The sequence below is a fragment of the Panulirus ornatus genome, chromosome 43 (genome assembly GCF_036320965.1).
Source record: "Panulirus ornatus isolate Po-2019 chromosome 43, ASM3632096v1, whole genome shotgun sequence".
Classification (NCBI taxonomy): domain Eukaryota; kingdom Metazoa; phylum Arthropoda; class Malacostraca; order Decapoda; family Palinuridae; genus Panulirus; species Panulirus ornatus.
The window spans coordinates 13,279,777-13,304,757 of NC_092266.1; the positions used below are offsets into that span (position 1 = coordinate 13,279,777).

Genomic DNA, 24,981 nt, shown 5'->3' on the forward strand with positions numbered 1-24,981 from the left:
AAACTACTACGTCACATGATGATTACTGTGTAGCCGTTGGCAACTCAAGGGTAGGCCGTTTTGATAACTGTTTCCTTCCATACACCTCAAAGCTTTGGAACTCTCTACCTTCTCATGTCTCTCCCAGTAACTATAACCTGGGACATTTCAAAATACGGGATTTTCACTATCTCCAAAATTCGTAGATACTTTCCTTTCTCTCCATTTTCCCCTTCATTAAGCTCTATGTGACCCTTGTCTATTACTGGAGCCTTAAACGCAATGTATATAATTGTATAATTGGATTTAATGGTTATCAGCAGTTAACAGGTCATTAATTCTGAATCTACGTAATATGTATATCTCAAATATACATAGATACTTCCCTTTGTGTGACTCTAAAGGACCAGACCCATCAATGGCTGCTGCCGAACTTCCATTTTCATTCGTATCAAAATAGAAAAAAAAAAAGAAATCGAAACCAGGTATTGTTTTCTTGGTTTACATTGTTCTTCTAGATCCACAGGAAGATGTCTGCGAGGGAGTCGGAGTTATTCAGATATTTGCTTGTATCACAAAGGTGGGTCAGTGGAAAGTTGTCCCCGTTATAATAGCCTAAAATTCATGGATAATAAAACAGAATCAGAGTGCACTGCCAGTCATTCCAAACTCATCAGAAGTTTTTATCAATAAGTGGAAATGATGAGAAACATGCATTTCACAAAGCCAGTTGCAAGTCTTCCATTGTACATCCTGTTCCCCTGAACTAAAGAAAACGACACAGTAAAACCAAACTATCACCAAAGGGCTTTCAATACCCCTTTAGTGTATATATATATATATATATATATATATATATATATATATATATATATATATATATATATAACTTTTTCATCCTCTGGTGCCTGTTCAAACTTTACAGTTTATTTCCGGGAGTTGACCCGAACGCAACAGCAGGAGGCTTGGGGGGGATGGATGGGGTAGCAAGGGGGGTAAGGGATGGTCGGTCGCTGTGCGGCGCCTCCCTCCTCCTACTCGCCACACCACACACACTGCACTATACTCCTCACTAACTATAATCATAACGGGAAAGCCACCTCCGGTACATTTGAGGACCAACAATTCCTGCAACATAAACTCATTATGATCTATTTCCTTAACATATGACTGACGCTTCATTTCTTTAACTATTTAACGTAAAGACTAGGCAGGTTAAAAGAAGTCCATTTTTTGGTGAGGGAAATTCTAGGGCTGCGTGGCTTTTCCAGCACCTCGGACATAGTGAGGGTGTTGCTCTTTCACCAGCCGCGACACCTGTTGCAGGAGGAGGGCCCGATTGAGCTGACGTTCACCTCTTATCACTTGGACGGTCATGATCAAGGGAAACAAAGTCGTGTGTTATTGTTTTTCAAATGGCAAACTGGGATGCAGATCTTGATGTTGCAAATAAGCGTAAATGCACGCTGTGAGTACGATGATTTAATAACTTGCATATTAAGACAACTCCTTGAGCAAAGATGACTTTATTCTTGAGGACGATGACTAAAGTCGTCGTAGTCATGGGTTTAAACCATCGTACTGAAGGTTAAATCATCGTCCTCAGGTGGAGTAGGTTCAGGAGGTTCAGTCGTCGTACTGAAGGGGTAGAATCGTTGTGCTCAAGGGGATGAATATTCTTTTTGTTTTCGCCATTTTCTTTAACACATAGCTAACCCCAGACGCTGAGAGTGGGGGGAGTACCTGTGTTAATACCAAGCACCTGCCAAGGCTTCTCTGCCGTCTCCCGCATCTTGGTGATCTTGAGAGGTGAGCCTGTGGGCCTGGGCGGCTCCAGTACCTGAGTCTGTTGACCCAGCAGTTCTTACAAGAGTCTCCACACCACCACGTTTGTCGTTCACCGCCACACCACCACGTCTGTCGTCCACCTGTGAGCCACCACTTCTGTCATCTACCTCCACACCACCACGTCTGTCGTTCATCTCCACACCACCACGTCTGTCGTGTCCACCTCCACACCACCATGTCTGTCGTCCGCCTCCACGCCGCTGCATCTGGTCATATCGTCCACCAAGACATCAAAACGCCTAGTTTCGTCACCTACCCACCATATCAATTCCCTCTACCTCCAAACCACATGAATCGTCCATTCTATCTCTAAGCTAATTCGTGTCTTTCTTCTTTCTTTCATACTATTCGCCATTTCCCGCATTAGCGAGGTAGCGTTAAGAACAGGGGATTGGGCCCTTAGAGGGAATATCCTCACATGGCCCCCTTCGTGTCTTTCTATCAACCTATAAATCACTGCACCATGTAGCTGGCAATCAACTAGGGAAGTAGTACAAACATCCTGATTTAAGAATGCTACCTGGCAACATCTTATACACCGTCTGTCTCATTCAATATTAAAGTTACGAGGCGAGATGTAATATCCCCGTAGTGGCACCATACACCTATCCAACAGACTTTACTTCTTGCCCTTATTATTTTTCTCATTCTTCCTTTCTCTTTGTTTCCTTAATATGAATAAGAGAAGGCCAATCAAGTCCCCCTAGTACCCGGCGCCAGAGGAAGCGAAGACACTTCCGTGGTCCCGTAATTCACAGGTCTTTCTCTTTGAAAAAATCTGTCTTTCACTACACCTGCAATAATCCCTGAGTTTCTGTTCTTTGACACTATCACAAAACAGCGTTGGGACGATCAATTGGTCTCTTGATGTTTGAATTAATCTGTATCTATTTGCACCGTCCAATTCTGCTGCCAACGAGAAGAGGGTTTCAGGGAGTCACAGTACCAGTTCCCTCGTTTTACAGGGAACGAATTATCTTACCTGCATGTCACCATCATCCATGGCGTCTACAAGTTCTCATTCTGTTTAACACATGAGCCACAACGCCCACACGTAACAGCCAGCAGCCTCACACAACAGCTAGTGCTCTCACACAATATCAAGAACTCTCACATGAACAGTGCACCCACCCAAGCCAGCGTTTCTGCACAACAGGTAATGTCCCTACACAACAGACAGTGCCCTATAAATGACAAGAACCCTTACACAACAGACAGAATCAAACCAGCATTTCTACCCCTTGAGACTAGCCAGTGTACCAGTTCTTAAGGTAATAAGTATAAGGCACTTTATCTTTCACGGTCATTTATGTCTACCAAACCTTCCTTGAATCATTTCATACAAAAAAAAAAAAATCATCCATGTAATTCCAAGTAATACTAATATAATTGAAGTAGTTATGTACAATCATCTCAGTTTCAATAAATATTCGTAAAATGTTTTTTTTTTATCTTTTAAATCGCACTAAACCGTTACGGGAAACGACGGGCGCCTCGGCACCGGCTGCCACCATAATGTAAACATCCTGGAAAGTTATTGTACACATCACTGTTCGCAATCCTGACTAACCTCGGAAATGTCGCAACTGGTGCACTTCTGCGTCGCAGATATCCACAGAACAGCAGAAAACGGATGAAGCAGAATCACGTATTTGCTGGTGTAAGCAGCAAGCTGTTGCCATACCGTGGTCCCTCGCATGTCAACATGTGACTGAGTGTCCAGTAGCTGTTCCTTTAACAATGGCTTCTTGGCACCGTCCTCCAGGAAGACGATCGAAGGCGTGAGACAAGCAAGTGGAGGTCGTGTACCCTACCTGCTCCCCACCAGATTTTACCTAGCTTAATTTCGTGTAGAAAACAACGTTCATTTTAATTTCATTGATAACTTTTTCTTCAATCGTTTTCACAAACGTAAGGTTCTGCAGCAGACTTGGGACAGCGTAGATGGTACGTGAGGTAAAGCGTAAACCAGGTGTAATAACCTGCCCGTTATAACCGTATATAATGAATTTGAGTAAGTTTGAATGGATCTTACACAATATTCCTCACAAGCCGTATCATAAATAAAGACATCTTGTTAAATGACGATACATCAATCTCTTTTGTCTAATTCTTCACCCACGACAACCCTACACTAACGGCTGGCTAGCTGGCTGGCTGGCTGGCTGGCTACACTACGGCCAGCCGCCCACGCCCGCTGATCGCCCCAGGACCGGTTGTGGAGGGCGCGACTATGTATAATGCACCGCGCTGGTCATCCCTGGCCCCACTACCCAAGCCATATTTGCTCACTTCACTCGTTCTGCTCCAGTGCCTCACAGTCGTTACAACAGTGTATTTAAAGCTGTATTTAGTGACGCATTGGCTTGCATCGTTACTTCTCCATCAGTTCTAACAAAAAAGTTTAAGTAAGACGAGAAAGCAACTTAAATATCACTTAAAAAGTATTTAGAGGAAAGTGCAGTTTACCACGCCCTCACTCGATGGTAGCAACGTTCATTAAAGAATAACCTCGTTACCTGTAAAATGGAAAATCACCAGAGATGAAGAGAGGCAACACAGAAATGATGTATAAATAACAGTGACAACAAAAAAGAAATAAAAACGAGGGAAGACGGGCAAGATGGAAACGCTTCTCGAGACCATGCAGGTGTGATCTGGCCGACGACCGTGCTAGTAAATAATGGTGTGGCTGGTGCAGCAGCAGCAGCAGCAGCAAGGACCGGTGGCGCTAGTAGGAGAGGGAATGGGTAAGGACTGGTATGGTGTTGAGGGGGAAGGGGGAGGTGGGGGGAAGAAGGCTAAGAGACACATCCCATTCTCTTTTGGCCACGACTCATACGGGTTCCGGCCGGATGTTTAATCAAGCCCCTATTTAGCACATGGTGCCAATCGTTGTATTCAACACATCTTTAACAACGATATCCCACTCAAATTCCCAAACGAGAAGGCCATATGATTTGGCCAACAGGCATAATCGTAAAAATTCCAAGTGTTCGAAGGTGACGTGTGTCCACCCGCCCGCCCGCTAGATTGATCACGTGAACGATATAAGCCTACAGTATAGCCAGACACCCGTGACTAGCCATCCTGTTCCGCTCATTCTTCACGACAATACAACACCCTGTGTGTCTTCCTCCAGCACCAACTAGTGACGTGGAGAGCCTAATAGAAATACCTCTTAAGTGTCATGTCTGCCGAATGCTTTGAAGGCAACTCTCGCATCAGTGTCCCATTTTTGAAGGTCAGTTCTCTAGTTACTAGATACCAGAGTCTAATACATGTAGGAAACTTGCTATGGAGCGCGTCAGACTTTAATATCAACATTAGATACACCACGTGAAAGATATGTGCGAAAATACGCACCATGACAAAACCAAAATTGAAATGGAATCCCAACCAACACCCTTTTTTTTTTTTTCTGAAGCCCAAAACGGTACCTAGACCTCACACCAAATTAGATAAAGTATGGCCCAATTACCAGGCGCTACCTGGAACAATAGCAACAATGACATATTGTTCCCCCAGGTCATGGGAAGCGTTCATCACCATAACAAAGGGACGATATCAAAACCAGGACAAGTGAACCTACTCTGCTACATCACGGAGCGCAGCTCTCCACCAAAGCTCGTATAATAATAATAATAATAATAATAATAATAATAATAATAATAGCAATGATAATGATAATAATAGTAGTAGTAATACTAGTAGTAGTAGTAGTAGTAGTAGTAATGATAATAATAATAATAATAATAATAATAATAATAATAATAATAATAATGATAATAATAATAATGATAATAAATCAAATGGTTTTGTGCTTGACATAAACTTATACTTGACGCAAGTATTACCGTTAAGAAGATACTAAAAGATACTGCTATAATTATGAAGAGAAGAGGAAAGGTCTCATATTTCATTCACCTCATACACTGTAATAATTAAGCCATTGTAGCTATCTGTCCTGTTACCTGGGAGGCAGCAACTGGTTTGCCTGGCAAGTGTAGTATTGCGGCCGTGGGCTGAGTGTGAAGTGGGAGGCAACAGGTGGCAATATAGCTAGCGTTACGTAAGACAGACTAAGCAAACTCAAGACACACTCGATCCGTACACCACTGACCGAGTGTTCAAATTCAGAGTCTGGGAAGCAACTCTCGTATTTACCTGCAGGGGAATCATTCTCCTTAAACAATTTATGTTTTTTATCAAGGCTTTTTTTTCCTGCAAATCATGAGTGAACCGCATGTACTACTTATACCGGAATTATTTGGTATAATACATTTGTGCTTGCCATTTGGCTTGAGCGCGGTAGCGTCAAGAAAAGATGACTTCCTTAGAGGGAAAACTGCTCGCCTGACTCCTTCCTCCGCTCCTTCTTTCGGAAAGTTTTGAAGGAAGCGAGGATTTCCAAACACCAGCTTCCGTCCTCTTAGTCGCCTTGTACAACACGTAGAGAATGCGTGGGCAGTATTCTTTCTCCTCTATCCCCAGGGATATATATATATATATATATATATATATATATATATATATATATATATATATATATATATATATATATATATATATATATATGTGTGTGTGTGTGTGTGTGTGTGTGTGTGTGTGTGGAGGGATAGAGAGATCATTTCTAGAAACTTTAATTAGTTTTCATCCCCGTCGTGACCACAGTGCAACGACTGTAATTTCCTGTACATTAACTCCACTACAGTACGAAATCCTCTCCATTCATCAGCACGGCTAACCTTGAAGCCTCCTGCACTAACATGATCTTTTATTCTTACAAATAACAACATCTTTTTTTTGATCTATTCCTCCTGGTTAGACTGTACTACATCATGTAAACAATCGGCCAGCCCCTCTCTCACGTCTTGGCCTGCTGATCTGAAGCATCAGTTGTTTCACAATGTTTCTCGGAGCCTGATGGTCATTCTCTACAGAGAGGCCACTTCTTATCCTTCTCATCTCCCTGACTTGTGTCGTTCCTTGTTCTACGTCCTTCACGACAACTACGTACGAATCAAATTCTCGAGTGAATGTTGGTGATGTTTGGTTTAGTCTCGCCAGAGGTGTTCTTCAACTCAAGTTCATGCGTGTGTTTTGACTTATCTATAAGTACTAATCGGTTCATCACAGGGAGAGAGTTTTGCGCTAGCGAGAGCCCAGCCCTTGTGCTTTTTGTGCCGTTAAGAAGACCTTCAGATCTTTGTAAGTATGTCTGATGAAATCTATTTGTACCGGTAGCTATTTGTGGTGTACGGGGTAGGAAGTGTTACCCTCATGTTGCCCCCTTCCCCCGAATCTCATGAACTTTCCCGTACCATCATGCAGCATTTGAGCATCTGTTTGCTGTACGCTTTCACATTTTCAGCATTCAGTTTAACCCATTCATACATATATTCCTATGCCATAAAAGTGCTTCTCTGTGTCTTTATGTTGTGGCCTCTGGCTGTTCTATCCTTTCATCTTTCCAAGAACTGTTCTCTCATGATATCATCAAAAAGTTTGCATAACTTAAGGGCTTTAATCAGGTCGCCCCTTACTCTTCTATCTTCCACAGTGGACAAATATAATGCTTCTATCCTTGCTTTGTGACTCAGTTCTCCCATACCAAAACTTACATTCATATGGAACACCAACGCCCTTGAGAACCACAAGAGGGGGTCAGACAACCTCCCCGGGACCAACGGTGTGCAGACGGCAGGGTTCTCATTTATCTAAGTGGGGGGAGTGACCCTTACAGTAAGGCGACCCCTCCTCTGTGTGAGGACCACGCCCTTTTCCTATAAACCCCAATGATTAAGATTAACCTCAGCCCACGTGATCACCCTAGCGTATATGACTCCTACCGACTGGATGACCATCGCTGCCAGTTAAGGGCTGTAGCCAGAGGCACTAGCTAAGGCTAGGATTGTGGCCGGTGCAGCTAGTTAGGACGTGGACTGGACTGCGGCCACTAATGACCCCACACACCCACTAAGCAAGTGATCGTAAAGAACCGTGCAACACCGTGCATTCTTCCCGTCAAACTAAATGTTATAACCTACTTTCTAGTTCAACATGGATGATCACAGCTATTCCCTCCCCGACACTGTGGAATGTCTTGCAGTCGTGCTCCTCAACCACCGAAATAAATATACCTCTTTCCCTCCTCCTCCTCCTCCTCCCCTCATAGTTCCCTCCTCCGCTCCAGAACATATCGTTTTCCGAGTTCAGACACTTGTGGACTTCGAGAATGGGGGTTTTGAACTCAAGGTATTTTCTCAAGGTGTGGTCTGTGACGTAATTTCAAACGATGAGATAACGTTGCCACACTGTAGTTCCCCATCGTCAGCCAACCGACAGCCTTCACAGCCGTGGCGCTAGTGATTTATATATATATATATATATATATATATATATATATATATATATATATATATATATATATATATATATATTTTTTTTTTTTTTTTCATACTATTCGCCATTTCCCGCATTAGCGAAGTAGCGTTAAGAACAGAGGACTGGGCCTTTGAGGGAATATCCTCACCTGGCCCCCTTCTCTGTTCCTTCTTTTGGAGAAAAAAAAAAAAAAATGAGAGGGGAGGATTTCCAGCCTTCCGCTCCCTCCCCTTTTAGTCGCCTTCTACGACACGCAGGGAATACGTGGGAAGTATTCTTAATCCCCTATCCCCAGGGATAAAGTATATATATATATATATATATATATATATATATATATATATATATATATATATATATATATATATATATATATATATTAGCCACAGTTGCGTTAAAAATTGGTTATGCATTTGGTGATATCTGGAGAGCCAACCTAACACCGAAGCAGAGAATTCGTCCCAGAGGAGGATGAATCCCTCGATGACACAGTCAGTGTCAATCGGCACTTGATAAAGAACCAATCATCAGCCTAGGGAAAGCTACATGTTACCCTTGGTCCGCCGTCCAGATCTTGGGAAACTGGACATGAAACAAACACCAAAGAATTCAAACAGTAACAAACCATTGGGTCTTAACGAGGCTGTTTGGGATAATAGACGAGAAGAGAAACTCGTGGATTTGTGTGTGGTAAGAGCAAAGAGGCATATGGACATTACACAGAGGGAAAAGTCACTGCACACTTTTCATATAACTAAGGAGGCGTAAATAAAGTCAGTCGTGGTACTGGAAATGTAGCCAAAACTCCGAAAGTCTGGAACCTGACTTGCCATAAGTCTTAAAAATGGCCCTTTCCTGCCCAAGATCCCCCTTGAGCCTGCTGGTGCCGCCATAAATCCAATGACCGACGCACGAACACAGTCATCTCCAGATGGCCAGGCAGTGCTAGTGGCTGCCGGGCCTGGCTGGCGTCGAGAACTCCCAGCGTAAGTTCAATAAACTTATTGACCAGACGATGAGACAGCAGGAATGGCCCACACACACACACACCACCACACACAACCACAGAGGGAACCACTTCACCCCATGTACCACCACCACAGGATATCCCACCTTATCCCCGTATCACCACCACAGGATATCCCACCTTATCCCCGTATCACCACCACAGGATATCCCACCTTATCCCCGTACCACCACCACAGGATATCCCACCTTATCCCCGTATCACCACCACAGGATATCCCACCTTATCCCCGTACCACCACCACAGGATATCCCACCTTATCCCCGTACCACCACCACAGAGGGAACCACTTCACCCCATGTACCACCACCACAGAGGGAACCACTTCACCCCATGTACCACCACCACAGGATATCCCACCTTATCCCCGTACCACCACCACAGAGGGAACCACTTCACCCCATGTACCACCACCACAGGATATCCCACCTTATCCCCGTACCACCACCACAGGATATCCCACCTTATCCCCGTATCACCACCACAGGATATCCCACCTTATCCCCGTACCACCACCACAGAGGGAACCACTTCACCCCATGTACCACCACCACAGGATATCCCACCTTATCCCCGTATCACCACCACAGGATATCCCACCTTATCCCCGTATCACCACCACAGGATATCCCACCTTATCCCCGTACCACCACCACAGAGGGAACCACTTCACCCCATGTACCACCACCACAGGATATCCCACCTTATCCCCGTATCACCACCACAGGATATCCCACCTTATCCCCGTACCACCACCACAGGATATCCCACCTTATCCCCGTACCACCACCACAGAGGGAACCACTTCACCCCATGTACCACCACCACAGAGGGAACCACTTCACCCCATGTACCACCACCACAGGATATCCCACCTTATCCCCGTATCACCACCACAGGATATCCCACCTTATCCCCGTACCACCACCACAGGATATCCCACCTTATCCCCGTATCACCACCACAGGATATCCCACCTTATCCCCGTACCACCACCACAGGATATCCCACCTTATCCCCGTATCACCACCACAGGATATCCCACCTTATCCCCGTATCACCACCACAGGATATCCCACCTTATCCCCGTACCACCACCACAGGATATCCCACCTTATCCCCGTACCACCACCACAGAGGGAACCACTTCACCCCATGTACCACCACCACAGAGGGAACCACTTCACCCCATGTACCACCACCACAGAGGGAACCACTTCACCCCATGTACCACCACCACAGAGGGAACCACTTCACCCCATGTACCACCACCACAGAGGGAACCACTTCACCCCATGTACCACCACCACAGAGGGAACCACTTCACCCCATGTACCACCACCACAGAGGGAACCACTTCACCCCATGTACCACCACCACAGAGGGAACCACTTCACCCCATGTACCACCACCACAGAGGGAACCACTTCACCCCATGTACCACCACCACAGGATATCCCACCTTATCCCCGTATCACCACCACAGGATATCCCACCTTATCCCCGTACCACCACCACAGAGGGAACCACTTCACCCCATGTACCACCACCACAGGATATCCCACCTTATCCCCGTATCACCACCACAGGATATCCCACCTTATCCCCGTACCACCACCACAGGATATCCCACCTTATCCCCGTATCACCACCACAGGATATCCCACCTTATCCCCGTACCACCACCACAGAGGGAACCACTTCACCCCATGTACCACCACCACAGAGGGAACCACTTCACCCCATGTACCACCACCACAGAGGGAACCACTTCACCCCATGTACCACCACCACAGGATATCCCACCTTATCCCCGTACCACCACCACAGAGGGAACCACTTCACCCCATGTACCACCACCACAGAGGGAACCACTTCACCCCATGTACCACCACCACAGAGGGAACCACTTCACCCCATGTACCACCACCACAGAGGGAACCACTTCACCCCATGTACCACCACCACAGAGGGAACCACTTCACCCCATGTACCACCACCACAGAGGGAACCACTTCACCCCATGTACCACCACCACAGAGGGAACCACTTCACCCCATGTACCACCACCACAGAGGGAACCACTTCACCCCATGTACCACCACCACAGAGGGAACCACTTCACCCCATGTACCACCACCACAGAGGGAACCACTTCACCCCATGTACCACCACCACAGAGGGAACCACTTCACCCCATGTACCACCACCACAGAGGGAACCACTTCACCCCATGTACCACCACCACAGAGGGAACCACTTCACCCCATGTACCACCACCACAGAGGGAACCACTTCACCCCATGTACCACCACCACAGAGGGAACCACTTCACCCCATGTACCACCACCACAGAGGGAACCACTTCACCCCATGTACCACCACCACAGAGGGAACCACTTCACCCCATGTACCACCACCACAGAGGGAACCACTTCACCCCATGTACCACCACCACAGAGGGAACCACTTCACCCCATGTACCACCACCACAGAGGGAACCACTTCACCCCATGTACCACCACCACAGAGGGAACCACTTCACCCCATGTACCACCACCACAGAGGGAACCACTTCACCCCATGTACCACCACCACAGAGGGAACCACTTCACCCCATGTACCACCACCACAGGATATCCCACCTTATCCCCGTACCACCACCACAGAGGGAACCACTTCACCCCATGTACCACCACCACAGAGGGAACCACTTCACCCCATGTACCACCACCACAGGATATCCCACCTTATCCCCGTATCACCACCACAGGATATCCCACCTTATCCCCGTATCACCACCACAGGATATCCCACCTTATCCCCGTATCACCACCACAGGATATCCCACCTTATCCCCGTATCACCACCACAGGATATCCCACCTTATCCCCGTACCACCACCACAGGATATCCCACCTTATCCCCGTATCACCACCACAGGATATCCCACCTTATCCCCGTATCACCACCACAGGATATCCCACCTTATCCCCGTACCACCACCACAGAGGGAACCACTTCACCCCATGTACCACCACCACAGGATATCCCACCTTATCCCCGTATCACCACCACAGGATATCCCACCTTATCCCCGTACCACCACCACAGAGGGAACCACTTCACCCCATGTACCACCACCACAGGATATCCCACCTTATCCCCGTACCACCACCACAGGATATCCCACCTTATCCCCGTACCACCACCACAGAGGGAACCACTTCACCCCATGTACCACCACCACAGAGGGAACCACTTCACCCCATGTACCACCACCACAGAGGGAACCACTTCACCCCATGTACCACCACCACAAGAAGAACTACCTCACCCGTGTACCACAAACACAGGATGTCCCATCACACTCCCGTATCACCACCACAGGATATCCCACCTTATCCCCGTATCACCACCACAGGATATCCCACCTTATCCCCGTACCACCACCACCACAGGATATCCCACCTTATCCCCGTACCACCACCACAGGACGAATCACATTATCCCTGTACCACCACCACAGGATTGTCCGTCTTGCCCCCGTACTACCACCACAGGATGTCCTGTCTCACCTGATCCCCCGTACCACTATCACAGGACGAACCTCATCTGTGGTGGTCCTCCGTTTCCCTGCGACAGCTTCCTCTATCCTAGCGTCAACTCCCAGAGGCCGGACGCTGAGCAAGACCAGCTATTAACGTAACTATAAATAAAAGTATACAATTTCTAGGAGGATCTCTCAGAGCAACGAAGTTACAGGGGGAACGTTGTCCCATCCTAGCGTCGTCCTCAAGTTTTCTGGCAGTCTACAACGTCCCCAAGCGAGTCCTGAGTGTACTCTTAAGTCATTCTCGTGGTCTGGGTTTGGTATATACGCAGGTGGAGCTGCTGAGATGTGAAAACGTGATACACCGAACGGGTGACCTTGTCTCTACCAGATATGGTATAGTTGGTCGCCTGTCGAAGACGTACAGTTTAATTCATAATCGCCATCCTTATGGCAGTTATTTAGATAACAAATGATCACAAACATCCTCGAATTGGCAACATATTTTTCTGGAAGTGAAAGGCTTCGGCCACGATGGACGATTGCTGGCCCCAGCACAGATGTTACAACCCGACCGACGCCTTTATGTCGATAGTGGGGTCTGCCGTAGGTGGTGGGGTCGCTGTAGAAGGAGAAGGAGGAGGAGGAGGAGGAAGGAGAAGGAGGATCAATACCTCACCTCCCTTCCCTATCTCCCCCTCCCCCCTCATGTAATGAGGGCCATCCCTCTCAATTACTTTACCTTGCCTGCCTAATGCCTGGTAATGGTCGCTTCCCTGGTGGGCTTGCATGGCTAGCCACGCCCCCCCGTGCCACGCCACACCCACCCCCTCATCCACTCGCTCGGTACCTGCCGACCCTCGTGGCCTCACTTCCGTCCCTCTGACCTCACTGCCGACCCTCATGACACCTTCACTGCCGTCCACACCGTCCCCTGACATCTTCACTACAACTTTTACCAACCCATGATATCATTGTCGCCCTTACCGCCCTCAGACACTTTCATTGTTACCCACACCGCCCCTTATACCTTCACCGCCGCTCACATCGCCTTCTGACACCTTCGCTACCGTTTACGCCGTCCCTTAACACATTCTCTACCACCTATACCGCACCCAGACACCCTCAATGCCACTTACACCGTCTCATGACACTATAACTGTCATAACTACCTTCCATGCCGCACCCTGACAGCGTCAATGCCACTCACATCACCTCATGGCACCTTCGCTGCAACCAGCGCCCTCTCTCGACCCTTCCCCTATTGTTTACACAAAGCCTTGAGCCTCATGCAACAGCCCCAAGCCCTTCACTACCACCCAGGAATATTCTGATCCCTCCATAAACATCCTAGACCAACCCTGGCCTCATAATTAGCGTCTAGAAGTCAAACGTAACCGCCTCATTAGGATCCTCGCAGCCCCCGACCCCCTGCACACACCACCACACTGCTTCCTCCACTGCCGTGTACGCACCTCCGGCGTCTTAACTGATATTCATGACGCCCCTGGACGTTTCAGCACTTAGGCCCTCCCCCTTTACCCGCGTCAGTGCCACTTACACTGTCTCCTTACCCTCCTCCACTATTACTCATGCCACCTCTACTATCACCTCCCACTCCCACGCACCCATCTACCGCTACCTATGCGTCCCTGACCCCTTCACTGTCTCTTCGTGACCCAAAACGCCATCCCTATTCACTGCCTTCACCTCATCCCATCACTGCATCTACTTTAAAGACATCTGCACTGCCCTTCCTGTCACTAGGAACTTGGGTGCCTCCTCCCCAAAACTTTTCATTGCCATTCAAGTCACCCCACCATTCAGGGCAGATGTCACTGGAATGCTCAATAAATGCTCAATTCACAGGTACAAGTGAATCAACCTCTCACCATGACCTCACCACCAGGGCCTGGCATAACCTGGCCGCCCAAGGCAGACGTCTTTCCAACCTCTCCCTATGACATCACTGTACCAATACAGAGAGAGATTCGAAGCGCAGGTGTTGTGTGTATGTCAACACTCCCCTCTTAGAAAACGTGTAAACATTATCTGCGTAGCAACACACCCGTGACCTCACCTCCAGGGACACGGGAGGCGGTGGTGGGGAAGAAGCGAAAATGATGGCTGCTAAAATTAGCCATGATGCGGAGTGAAAGACGGTGGTAAACATACTGGGCCCCATCCTTTTCACTTCCTTCCCCTCCATCCTACCTCCATAACACACACACACACACACACACACACACACACACACACACACACACACACACTTGTCTTAAACAGTAATCATTTATATACAGTAATCAGTAACCACGCACACGCATTATTACAGAAGGTTCTGTGCAATCTTCAGTGTACAGAAACATGGTTACCTTTAGTTACACACGAAACAGACAGCCAGCATTTAAAAAGAAGAAAGGAATGAGTAAAGCCTAGGTGAGCATTGTGGCGATGCAGAGAGCAGCATTATAGCCAGCCAGCATCTGAAAAGTACAAGGGAGGAATGGATGAGTAAAGAAGAATAAGAAAGAAGAAACAGAGAAACTTTGAAGAGAATACTGTGGACAAGGCGAAAGATAATCAAAACGGTTCCATAAATTCATCAAGATCGGATTGTCTGTTCGACAGCAGCTACTTAATTTAAAGGATTCAAAGCGTCAGAGCGAAGAGTTGTAGGGGATAATGAGAAGATACGCAAGAAGCCTCGTTCAACCACTTGAGTGCAACGGTATGACCCTTGAACACAAACGTATGATCCCTCAGTTATAGTGGCCTGCACTTTAACCAAACCAAGATCAAAGATCCAGCCATCACACATAAGGGTCACAAAGCTTGTTCTAAAGGGTCGTGCCGTCGTGCTAAAGGGTCGTACTACCGGGCTAAAGGGTCGTACCGTCGTGCTGGAGGGTCGTATCGACGTGTTCTATGGGTAGTTCAGTATGGTCATGACCGCCCGGACGATTTCCAGAGCTTGTCCTCATACAACTGCACCACTTGTGTGTTAGAACTCACGCTGTTTTAAAGGGATTCTTAGAATCCACCTCAGGCCAAGCAACCCTCCGCCCCTCCCTTCTCCCACCACCGAGCACTGGTGGGGAGGAGGGACAATTATAGAACCCTGATCGATACCCGGACTCCATTAAAGCAGGGTCATGGCGACGTGTGCCCGCCCTTTAAACACGACATGTCGACGTGAGCGCCTCTATGAAATCACCACAAGGCGGAACTGCGTTAACGTATTATCGCACACTGACTTACCTAACGTGGCGTGACCTTTCCACGAGTGTTAGCGAGAGGAAGACATGGCGTCTGTGAGGGGTGCCATGACAGGTTAAAAGTCATTAACGAGATGCCAGGGTCAAGAAATTACACTGTACCAAATACCATGACTTTGTTGTCTAGTAGCCACATCATAAAGCCATACAGAGGATGGTTGTTGGGGGAGGGGAAGGCGGTAGGAATGACTGGGGGTGAAGCGAGGAGGAGAAGAAAGCTTAATTAAGATGACTGGCTTAGGCTGAGGTATATAAGCCGTACTGGAATCCGTATTAGTTGATCGATGAAATAAACATCATAGTTGTTACAACCTGTTTCACAAAACACTAACTACTTTCTCGAATTCTTACAGTATTGTATAATCATGCTTTAGTCACTAACGTCATACAGCACCTAATCTATCTTAATCCGTTTTCGGAGCGGATACACAAAAACGCATCATATCAGCTGACAAACAGGTATACTGTAAACCAATATTTACCATAATCGCCTCAGCTCTGTTATCTTTGAACCAGTTACTCCATTAGATACCTCGGTCATAACGCTCCATTATCTATGTAGCTACAGAGGGAGGGGTGTTTAATGTTCTTTTCTCAGACAACTATCGTTGTACAATCATTTTGAAAGGCCCTCAAGGCTGAACCAAAATACGAAGTTAACATCACATCAACAAAGTTTTAAGTTATACTGTACACCAATGTAATCCATCACACGATAAAGTAAAGGTATTTATGTAAAAAAGAAAAGGCCGATACACAGAATAGGTTGAACATGGCTGGTAGAGGATGGAAGACCGTACACAGAAGTACCCAGCAAGGAGCGGCGCGGGAGCCTAGCAACTTTGTGGAGTTAACCGTTTTGCTCAGCTGCTTGGAGCACACGGCGACCACTCCGCCATATCCTCCCTCACCCGCTCCTTAACCAACACTGATTGTATTGGAAGGCTTGGAAATCCATTATCTAAGGTTCGCTGGTCAACATACACAGTGTTGACTGAAGATGGCATGAACAATATAAATGAAACAGGCTTCAAATAGGGTTCGGTGTTCAAAACTAGGGTGGATTCTGGACTCTGATCAGTCTCACAGTTCTCGAAAGAGTCATTCACTTGGTAGGTCAAGTCTTGGTATATGAACAAGGCGCCGTCCTATGTGGCCGGGGCGTCACAGGGACGAGGTGCGTCAAGCCCTCGACCAGCGGGTTTAAGGTTCATTGGACGGTTGCTCTCGTTTCAGCGGCGGCTGGCCACACGCCAGGCTTGCTTATACCATCCACTTGTCGGGGCTGACATTTCGCCGACACTAAAAAAGTTTCTGTTCATACAAAACTGCTTCCACGGATCATGGAACAGGATGAACGTTTGTCAAATGCACAAATCTTAAACATTCAAGTCACAGCCATCAATCAAAAAAATACTTCATAGTGGAAGATCTACGTGGTGGAGTTATGAGGTCTCTCACATACAACACCATCACACCTTGTCCTTTTATTGTGTCAAATCACAAGAAAAACATTCTAAAGTCAAACTATCTTTTACTAATGACGGAGAAAATCGTCTAATGATCCCGGCAATTTTGAATGAGACTACTATTAAAACCCGACTCTACTCGTTCCCTTCCTCTAGTGGGAGGGTCTGCACAGACAATCTCCATCATCATTACCATCAGGCTTTCGCCACCGTGGGTAAAGTAATGACACGTGCGCAGTGCTGTATTTTTCTGGCCTTCCGGGTGCGCACCCCTTGCCTCACCTGACCCCACCCCACTACCTTCCTTCCCTGCTCAGGTAGTGGGCCAGATCAATACAATGCTCGCCTGCACCCTGGTATTACTCCCTGTTAACTACAATACCTTCCCCTTGATCAAGGATGGGGGTTGATGTATCTTTTTTTTTTTTTAATGAAATAAACCACGGATCATGATTTTTTTTTTTGTTAACCCGGTCTTTATTTTAGGCTTGCACGAACGCGGACTCCCCCAAGCCCCCTGTAATCTATTGCACTATTTTTACTTTTAATTATTAAAGAACCTCTCATAAACATGTCTTGTTCCTTACCTTCCCTCACCAGTGCTACACCACACAAGCCTCTGGCCAGGGGCAGTCAAACGTCCCCCTGAGTAGGCTTGCACGAAGTATTGCCTTCACACACGCTTCAGAGAAGTGAGTGTGGTTTGTGTTAACTTGACCGTCTTCATTAGAATAACTAAAAAAGAAAATCGTGAATTCAGGCCCTAATAGTCATGCAAATACAATAAACATTTTATATATATATATATATATATATATATATATATATATATATATATATATATATATATATATATATATATTTCTTTTTTCTTTCATACTATTCGCCATTTCCCGCGTTAGCGAGGTAGCTTTAAGAACAGAGGACTGGGCCTTTGAGGGAATATCCTCATCTGGCCCCCTTCTCTGTTCCTTCTTTGACAAAAAACAAACAAACAAGAGGGGAGGATTTCCAGCCCCCCCGCTCCCCTCCCTTTTAGTCGCCTTCTACGACACGCAGGGAATACGTGGGAAGTATTCTTTCTCCCCTATCCCCAGGTATATATATATATATATATATATATATATATATATATATATATATATATATATATATATATATATATATATATATATATATATTCTCTTTTTCTTTCAAACTATTCGCCATTTCCCGCATTAGCAAGGTAGCGTTAAGAACAGAGGACTGGGCCTCTGAGGGAATAACCTCACCTGGCCCCCTTCTCTGTTCCTTCTTTTGGAAAATTAAAAAAAAAAAAACAAGAGGGGAGGATTTCCAGCCCCCCGCTCCCTCCCCTTTTAGTCGCCTTCTACGACACGCAGGGAATATGTGGGAATATTTCTTTCTCCCCTATCCCCAGGGATAATATATATATATATATATATATATATATATATATATATATATATATATATATATATATATATATATATATATATATATATATATATATATAAAATATATACGAAAACGTGTAAAGAATTTTCAGGCCTCAGCTCCTTGCTATCGTTAGTCAGGACTGAAAATCATAATACCAGCAGCAAACACCTGATTTTCTTGCTTGATGCATGTTAAGGGATATGCGAGAGGCATCGTGCGCTCGATCTACAACAGATATGAACAATATAAATCTATTAGCTACGACTATACAATGATTTTCGTTACACAAACCAACTTCCTTGCCCTAATTCCCTGACAGCTTGTCGCTACCGTGGATGATGGATGGACGTGAGCAACGCAATGCACGCAACTTGGTCACAATAGATTTGTTTTAGATAGCACCTTCAAGGTTGAGGTTTGCCAGTCACACTAGGGAGGTTTTACATCATATCAACAATCTTACGTGTCTACTGTACAGTTAGCTGACTTTGTAGAGAAGGATGGCAGTTTTCACACACAAGACGAGGGATTCTGTCCTTTATTGTTTGCTCAAAATCAGTAATTCTACGAATATGAAATAAAAAGTTTAATCAAGTTAAGATTATGAAATGAGTAATTCCACGAATATAAAATAAAAAGTTTAATCAAGTTAAGATTATGACCTAATTCTATTTCATCTTAAATACTTAAAGAAAGAGAAAAAGCTTTTTCGAACACTTCTTTAAGATATGAACCCTACTGTCTAAGGCAGCCATCGACTAGGATTATATTAATCCGACTATTGTCTGGTAATCATAGAGCGATCATTGATCGGACAAGGATTTTTTCGTCCCTAATGAATAGCTGATTAAAGGACTAGCCTCGCTACAATATGTTCTTCAATTACCGACTTTCTTCCATACGAAACACAAGGCCAAAACGCCGTAATACTGTATCCAAATGCTCTTTAGCTGAGCCGAATCGCAACACAGAGAGATCAGAGTAGAAACCAAATTAGGTATTCACACCATGTATGTAATCGCAGCCTAGTCCCAAACCGAATTACTCATAATTCAAAAATTAAAACTTGTATGATATATATGACTGTTCAACAAAGGTTTAGTTTACTACGAGGGGCCAAAAGGCTCTCAACCAAGTCAAAATGTCGTTTCAAATTTTCCCTTTTTTTCTTAAATCTTTATTTGGCGATGATGCTGCCAGGAGGCAAGGTTTAACGTAAGAGGCAGCGGGACAGGTGGGCGGCGCCACAGAGCTGCATTAAACACAGCCCACGGCCAGGCTAAGCTTAATGGCACGATTATGTGTGGGGCTTTTATTGCACTGCTAAATACAGAGATCTTAAGCAACACTACTGACGAGGTTTTAGGGCATAAAGGCCTCGCCATATGAGACTCTACGGCAGGATGGTAATGGCTCTAAAAGCTCTGCGACGCTACATACATCATACAAGGCTCTTCGTAAGTCTGCTTCAACTCTACGGTAGGGTCATGTGTATAACTCTACGACAACTACACACGGAGGTCTACGACAAAGCCGTAGGTGTGGCTCCTAAAACATTGCTTTATATGAGGCTCGAAAGCCCTGCTATACACATGCTTCTACGAGATATATCCATGGGGTTCTGCGGCACATCTACGTACAGCGTTCTATGGTATGTCTATTCATGGGTCGGCTGTGGTACAGTTAATAATGCGCTGAAGTACTGTTGAGTGGGATTGAGCACAAATATATGAATAATGCTCTTTAATATGACTTATCCATGGAGCCTCAAGCCCATAATCTCGCAAAGAACTTTCTAACCGACGGCTAACTGCTGCCGCCTGAGCTCATAGCTATAAAAAGGCTGCCAAACCCACAGCTCTATACGGAGCTTCCCAAACTGTTTCCACAGTGCATGATTCTACAACACAGTTGTAGCTACAGTTGTGCACATTGTCCTTGAGAGATGATTACTTACATACCAATACTCCAATTCATGATACGGCATATCAATTTGTAAGATGGCTACATAAATGGCTTTACAGCATTATCAAATCCAGAAACTTAAAGCTTGGCCACAGTAAAGGCTTTGTTCGTGGGGCACTACAAACAGTGTTGGAAACAATGAACAAACAGATATGAGGTTCCACGGCTTATGCATAATATAAGCCTTTGCTATAAATGATAGTTCAAAGGCTACATTCAGGTCTCTAAGGCACAGCTACTTAAAGGGTCTACATTCGTGAACCTGATGGCACGTTGATACTACAGCTCACAATCTACAATCCTCCACCAAAGAGGTGGCCTAAGGGTTACTGAGGCCGTGGGCGTCAACTGAGGACCATCCGAAAATGAACTTGGTTGATTCATAAGCGAAAGAAACATTTTCCAATCAATTTCATTTTGTCCAGTCAGTGAAACTGTAACGAAAGTATCGATAACAAATAAGAATTAACTTGAATATTACGATGTGGGGCCCCGAGCAGTCCCCCCACACCTCCCTTTAAGGTCACGCCACTACAATACACATGATTATATAGCACAACCGCTAACAGGGCCATACAACATGATCTCGCTGTATGCAGGTATCTATTATTCGGCCATACAATCGGAAGCGTCTACTGTATGGGACATCATTAGCCTGACCAAAAAAAAGAATATATTTTTTCTCCGCCCTGTAACAGGGGACCTCGTCAGAGAATTATGAATCAGTCGCCCAACCAGGCTCTAATGTATGTTATTGTGGCAGTTATGTAACTAGTTCGCCATCCACCACAGTTATAATCCCCCCCAACCCCCAACCGCTGCTGCTGCTACCAACCCCAGACAGGAACTGCTGGGGAAGGGGGATTGAAAACACTTTCGTTCAGGGCCAAAGGCCACTGACCTTAAAACACCGAACACATGCAATTCAAGAGGTGTACAGCAAACAGACACTCGGGTGCAGAAACGTAATGCATAGGAAGCCGCAAGATAGCAGTACTTAACAGCTGGGCTACACTTTCTACGCCCGTTATGAAATTTCACTAAACTACGCTAGCTCAATAGTACAGTAACTATGTTAGCTCAATAGTACAGAAACTACGCTAGCTCAATAATACAGAAACTACGCTAGCTCAATAATACAATAACTACACTAGCTCAATAGTACAGGAACTACGTTAGCTCAATAATACAATAACTACGCTAGCTCAATAGTACAGTAACTATGCTAGCTCAATAGGACAGTAACTACGCTAGCTCAATATTACAGTAACTTCGCTAGCTCAATAGCACAGTAACTACGCTAGCTCAATAGTACAGTAACTACGCTAGCTCAATAGTACAGTAACTACGCTAGCTCAATAGTACAGTAACTACGCTAGCTCAATAATACAGTAACTACGCTAATCAATAGCACAGTAACTACGCTAGCTCAATAGTATGGTCCTAATATCATTATGCAAGGGGCTGGTTGTGTCACAACTTTGTCTCGCTCTCATTTTAAGTTATTAACGTTTGTCGACGAACGGCGTAATTTATAGATCAAAGTAGAAAATCTGGTTCCGTATCATATTACTCATCACACAGTTGACAGTTCGTCCAGCACAATAGGGCCTGTGAATATACCTCATCCAATGAAAACTGATCACCTTATGATACACCTTAATGATTAGAGATGAAGGCAGAGCTTAGGCACAGTAAAAAAGAATTACCATATCTAACACCAGCAGGAGCTTGGTTTTCTTTCTTGCAAACGAGGAAAACTTTACTTGAACTAAGATTACTTTCGGTAAGGTGTTCATGAATGCAAAGCACAATAGCCCATAACTCATCCGACGTTAGCTACGGTTTTCATGCGCTGAAATCAAGCATCATTACCACAAGTATCATAGGCCTGGGGGTTTCCTAATTGTGAATCAAGAAAGCGAAAAGCCTTTGAAATGTTTTTTCTCACTTAAACCAGGTATTCCTGTGGACAAACCATGAATATGTTATCCATTCTAGGTCATTAGTTAGATAACCTTAAGGCTAGGTTATTAATAAGATAACCTTAAGCCAGACTCGTGGGCAAACCCAGAAACACCTGCTGTTATACATAAATCTGTAGTGTAAGGCTATCATGTGTGCAAACCAAGAAAATGTTAAAACTAGTTCACTGGTAATGTTGTCTTGTTTGGAAACAAGATTACCAGTACGGTAATAGGCTGTTTTGGGTGCAATTGGCTGTCTTACGTATGGTTGACTTGTGGGCTATAGGTTTTTAGTATAGTCAGGCTGCCTTATGTGGAAACCAAGAAAAGATCAATCTAGTAGGGTTACTAGTAAGGTGTGATTGTTTTGTGTGCAATAGGTTACTAGTATGGTCAAGGTGTCTTGTGTGCAACACATGAAAACATAAATATGTTAGTTAAGGTTTTCTAATGTACACTTAGAAAACTTGACTTAGCAGGGATAACACAAGGGCGCTCTTGCGTGCAGACCAAAAGACTGTCTTGAGAACCAAGTGAGGAGAAGCAAGGTTTTTTCCCGGTTTCCATTTCCCCATCTATTACAAAGCATGACTTGTCTTAATCACCAGCATCGAATACACAAACCGCCATGAGAAAACTATGATAGTGACTTACATCCTCTCGTAATAACGGTTCAGCATTACACGCTTATCATTATATCATCCATCACCAGGAGAATTTCAGTTCTTTTGCCTTTTTACATTAAATCCCAGTCCGTGTGTGTGTGTGTGTATGTGTGTATGTGAAGGTTTTTTCATTTTCGTAAATAGGTGAAATAATCCAAGTAGAGGGTGTAATCGTTACCATAATACTTAAATGACAGAGAGGACCTCATACACCGACCGCTGGTAAAGTAAATGTATATCAATCATATGAATCAATAACTCAACCCCAATGTTTCCATTCCTTCAAAGTCAGATTCTCTTGTGGTACTATATCTTAAAACAGTACTGAAACGTAAATATTTCTAAAGAAGTCCTTAAAATTTTGTTAATGATTTTTACTGTGTAAGTATAAAATCAAATATTACAACTGGTATAAATACGTGTCAAATCTACGTAAACCTGAAGAAGCACTTACCGGTAAACTGAGTAGCTTAGCAACAAAGGCAACAACACTTCACTGCAGGCTATTGAGTTTTACGAGCCACATTAGTTATCACGCTTTCCACGGATTCTTAAGTCTTACAGTGATATCCTTATTTGTGTCAGTAGAATATACTTCTAATTTCTTTTTTTAAGTCACAGTAACGTCTCTTATGATGGCACAGATATGGTAATAACACTTAAATCTCTGACGCGACTCGGCGACACACCTTACCCTCACATAGCACAGGAGGGTGGGGAGTCACGGTCACTGGGATGGAAGCGGACGGAGCTGAGTGCACCACATCCTCCCGCTACCATAGTCGCTGGCGGACTGGCGGCTACACCGGCCCCTTGTAACTGCTACTCCGGCCTCCTGCACAACCTTACCTGGTCCTTGTGTGTTAACGCGGCCGGGTAGTTGGGTACATCTGGATGATCTCATGTGAAGTGCGATGAAGGAACGTACCAGGAAGCTTGCAGATTCGATGGTTGCTCCTTCTTCGCCGTTAGTTTACAGAACTTTTTACCTGTTTATTTTGCAAATTACAATCCGTCTTTCTTTAAGAAGTGGATCTATCATCACGAAGAAGAGATGATATATCACTTTCTTACATAAGGCACCTGTACTCATGAACCATATTTTGTGATTCCTGAAGATAATAAAGATATGGTCTAAAGTCTACATGAACTTTATTTACATGATTGGTGCAGTCAAAAGTCATTTCCTCAAGATCATAATTATGCAGTTAACATAAGGCAGGACCTGGACGGTCTCTTAACCCTTCAACCCCTCGCGTCAGCTTCGCAGTGTTGGATCTGCCTGCGCCCGACACGTTCGACCACTACGCAAATTCCGATGTTGTTTGCCCATAACAACTTGCTCATGGGCGCTCGTTATTGTTATTCAGAGAGATATTGTTTTATCATAATCATAATCTCCC

General features: G+C 45.1%; 1 protein-coding gene across 1 annotated transcript in view; it reads right to left on the reverse strand.

Moving 5' to 3' along the window:
- LOC139762331 (uncharacterized) overlaps positions 1 to 24,384 on the reverse strand; it is a 148,372-nt gene extending 123,988 nt beyond the window's left edge. The window contains 1 exon segment of the mRNA XM_071686985.1: positions 24,033 to 24,384. The gene's annotated coding sequence lies outside the window, so the exon portion shown is untranslated.
- Positions 24,385 to 24,981: the final 597 nt, after the last annotated feature.